This window comes from Bidens hawaiensis, unplaced genomic scaffold, assembly GCF_021521415.1.
Source record: "Bidens hawaiensis isolate Kalapana, Puna unplaced genomic scaffold, B.hawaiensis_p1.1 tig00072089_1, whole genome shotgun sequence".
Lineage (NCBI taxonomy): Eukaryota > Viridiplantae > Streptophyta > Magnoliopsida > Asterales > Asteraceae > Bidens > Bidens hawaiensis.
Window position 1 is genome coordinate 1 of NW_027502613.1, and position 4,401 is coordinate 4,401.

General features: G+C 33.4%; 1 pseudogene; it reads left to right on the forward strand.

Annotated features, from left to right (window-relative positions):
- Positions 1–965: 965 nt before the first annotated feature.
- On the forward strand, positions 966–2,257 carry LOC143605934 (putative dolichyl-diphosphooligosaccharide--protein glycosyltransferase subunit 3B pseudogene; annotated as a pseudogene).
- The last annotated feature ends 2,144 nt before the right edge of the window (positions 2,258–4,401 follow it).

Consider the following 4,401-nt stretch of genomic DNA (forward strand, 5'->3'; position numbering starts at 1 on the left):
ACTCTTTGGTAAACCAATGTCGGTATGTTAATTTCTATACTTGTTCTCTCTCTAGCAATGAATTTAATGCCAGCTATATTATTGATTGTTTTGTTAACGAAAATTGGATTTTAGTAAGAGATAACTTTGTAAAATAGTAACCTAGTTTAAGTTTTTTATAATTATAAAACATTCATCCCGACTATGTTTTTTTTACCTAAAACAGTTGTCTCGATCAGTTTAATGCTACAAAATATTAGTTCCATCAATTTTCTAAGCCTAAAATATGTCATTCCGACCAGACTTGTAAAATACTTGTTGACACTAAGAATCTAGTCATTCCGAGTTATTTTTGGTGTGTATTTTGAAAATACCTTGCAAACTGTGAATTAAACTCGAAACTACCTTATGAAATGTATATTTTGAGAATTTCCCTTTTTACGCGTACACACAAATCTTGAATCGGAGGACATGACATTCGGTGTGATCGATGTTTATACTTCTACCAAATCAATTTCACATTTTATTTAAAAAAACACACTATATCATAAATTCCAACACGTGGCAACACACGATTCGTCAACACAAGTGAGCACCCCATAACCATGCAAACTCACGTACCACCATCTTCTTCTTCAAACTCCACAACAAACATTAACATGATCCAAACCATGGCAATCTCCACAAAACCAACACTAGTCCCACTTCTAATCCTCACCATCATCACACACTCCTCCACCGCCGACACCATCGTTTCCGACCTCCACTCCCTTCGATCACACTCCCCATCCAGCATTATCCACCTCAACCAAACCCTAATCAATATTATCCTCAAATCTACACCCAAACCCTTCCTACTCATCTTCTTCGACGCGGTTAAACTCCACAACCAACCAGAACCCAATCTCAAAACAATCAAATCCGAATTCGCCTTAGTTTCAAAATCTTTCATCATCAACAACCGGAACACCTCATTGTTTAACAAGATGTTCTTCTGTGATATCGAGCTAGGTGAATCCAAACACAATTTCGTCCGGTTCGGTGTTCGTGCTTTGCCAGATATCCGCATTGTTCCGCCTGATGCCAAGGATTTGAAATTGGATTCGATACCTATTGTTCTTGGAGATTACCCGGGTATAGCTGAATCCATGGCGGATATTATCGGTCTCAGAACCGGGGTTTCAATAGGCGCAATCCATCGTCCCCCGATTGTTACCAAAACGCAATTAGGGCTTGTGATTGGGGGTTTTCTGATGTGGTTGCCATTCGTGAGGAAAAAGGTAATTTAGAGTTGTTTAACTAATCGAACTTCGTATATTTGAATTGAATTATTTGAATTTTAGAGTTTTGGTACTATATTAAAATTTGAAATAGATTCGACTAATTCGATTTGAAGCAAACTCAAAACTGCACTTTTTTTATAAATACATAGGGTTTGGATTAATTAATACAAATTAAATTAACGTGCTAACTGTGAGAATCAAGTAGTGTAATTTTGTATACAACATAGTGGAATTATAGTATAGTGTAATTACAACATAGTTTAATTACACTACGATTTAATTACATAATCACACATTTGTATACATAATTACACTACTTGATTCTCACAGTTAGCACGTTAATTTAATTTGTAAATTAATTTTTCCTAATATATATGCATAAAACAAAAACAAAATACATTATTTGAAATTGAATCGAATAAAAAGTTATAAATTCGTGTTGGATTCTAAATTTGCTAACTAAAACGGAATCAAATAGTCTAATTTAAATTTCGAAAAAACGAATTTGAACCTTGGAATCTAAATTTGATTCGAATCAAATTTCTAGTTTTTTTTAATCTGATTCGAATATTGAACACCCCTAGTAGGTACTTGCAGGCGAAACTATATTTCACAACACACGAATATGGATCTGCGGGACAGTGCTTGTGTATTTCTTAAGCGTATCGGGATCTATGTTCATACTGATTCGCAAAATACCTTTGTTTGTAATGGATAGAAATCAACCTAGTAAACAGGTGTTTTTCTTCAAGGGTAATGGGATGCAGTTTGGTTTAGAGGGTTTCTGTGTTGGATTTCTGTTCACCATTGTCGGGCTGTTGTTGTCGTTGGTGACTCGAATCGTTGTTAGGATGAAGCGTTCCGCGATGCAGAGAGTGACAATGATCGGTGTGATGGGTGTTTCGTTTTGGGCTGTGAAACAAGTTGTTAAGTTGAACAATTGGAAAACTGGATATGCTGTTCATACTTATATGCCTTCTAGTTGGTATAAGTAATTTTATGTTAATCACTTTTGATTTGATTTGATTCTGAAGAGTTTGTTAGATTAAAGAAGTAGTTATTTGAATAAACTGTTGTTTTCAGAGATTATTTGATGATTAGGATTGTTTAATATTCGGTTACAAACCGATTAATTAAAAACCAATTCAAAGCTCAGTAAGATCGTGTGGAATTACACACCAAGTTAAAATGAGGAAATTCATATATAAAACTATGTTCTTGTTGACCGGCCACCTGATTGGACCCACCCTAATCAGAGTTTAAGAAAGCAGTAAGCTCAGGAACGAATAACGTCTGAAAAATAATTTGTGGTGGAAGTTCCTTTCAAATACAAGAGACAATTAAAAGATTTGTATTTGAGATAACGAATTGGTAAACATTTATCTATAATAATATTTAAGTTGTAGCTCGATTATGACTTGTGTTTAGTTTTTTTTTATAAGGACCGATTGAAACCGGTTATGATCCGGTCAAACCGGTTTGAATTTAACGAACCATTTCCTATAGGTTCGAATTATTTCTATTAGATACTGGTTTCATATCAAATTGGTTTGAGTAAGAACTACTTTCAATTTAAGTTGATCGAAATTAAACCGGTTTTAATACCAATTTGGTTTGGACCAAAATCCGGTTCGTGTCTAGTAGGCTTTATTCTTTATCCATACTCATATGGGCCAAATTATACTCTTATGGGCCACATTAACTAGTTAGTACATTTAAAACTTTATGCTGAACAAACCGAATATAATCTAGAACTAGGTTTTATAACCTGTGCGTTGCGCGGATTTGTGTTTAGTAAACTGTCCCAGGCATTGCGGCAGTTTAATTTTAACGACCTTACATTTTACCCATTTGACCCATAATCTCATTTAAATTGCACAATTTTGACCTAAAATTATGTGTTGCTTTGATCAATAACTATAACCATCCAATGAGTGTTTCTAGGAAACTTCGAATTCCATGTAGTTTCTTTAAAACTTGGTATTTCATAGGATTTGTTACGGATACACAAAAGTTTTAGTCTAACAACCTCATTATCATATTAGTAGCAACTTGATGCCGTAGCTTTTTGTTGGAAGTCCGAACAACCCTCTTTTACTTTTCTTTTAAAATACGTAGCTCTTTCTTGTGTTTCGCCCCAGCACGGTGAAAACAACGGTGTCGCTTCCATTCATTGTGTCGGCTTCCAACAACACGACGTCGCAACAGTTTTTCGATATAACTGAGCTTGGTTTTGAACATAAATTATGTCGGCACATAGATAAAAAGAAGCAAGTCTCAACGATATATTTAGAATTTTGTACAACCTTGTACATTAAAAGTTATTAAAAAAACTAAATATAAGCAAAATTAATTAGAATAATTAAATATTAAAATAAGCAAATTACTTAGCTAGAAATTGTGAGTCAATGAGTATTGACAAAGCATAAAGTACAACTTGTTAAGCATGAAAAAGTTGTAATTTAATATATACTAGTTATTAGATCCCGCCGCGTTGCGATGGGGTTGTTAATTCTATTAGAGGTGCTGTTAAATAAGTAGTTATGTTTAAGTTTGCTATTCGTCTAGTAGTTCTAGTAAAACTTAGTTCTATCTCGATAAGTTGGTTATTAGTGTTAATGTATACTTAATCTTAGTAGAGGTGTTATTAAAGAAGTTGCGGTGTCCAATACATAATATGAAAAGGGACTACGTTCAAAGCATAAAGGGTAAGCATAAGTGGCAAACTTTTAAGCTTAAAGAGTACATAATATGAAAAGGGAACATGTTCAAAGCATAAGGTACAAACATTTAAGTTTAGAGAACAACAAAAGCGAGCATTAATACAATTTTCAAAGCATAAATTTTGTTAAGAAAGTTGTGAATTAATACATATAGGGTTTAGAACCCACACGTTGTGACGGGTATGTGACAAAGAAAAAAAAACGTAAGAGTAGGTGACAAAGTAAAAAAAATGTAGACGCTTCCGTGTACGCAACAAAGTTTTACATAAAAACACGTATTGCTCTTTTTTACATAGTTTCAGATTGTTTGTTAATTTTATTTATTATTAAGGCTAAATATGTTTAATTTATTTTATTTTGTTATGTTGCAATATAAACCTGTGTTTACTACAATAAAAAAACAGCCTATACTAAAG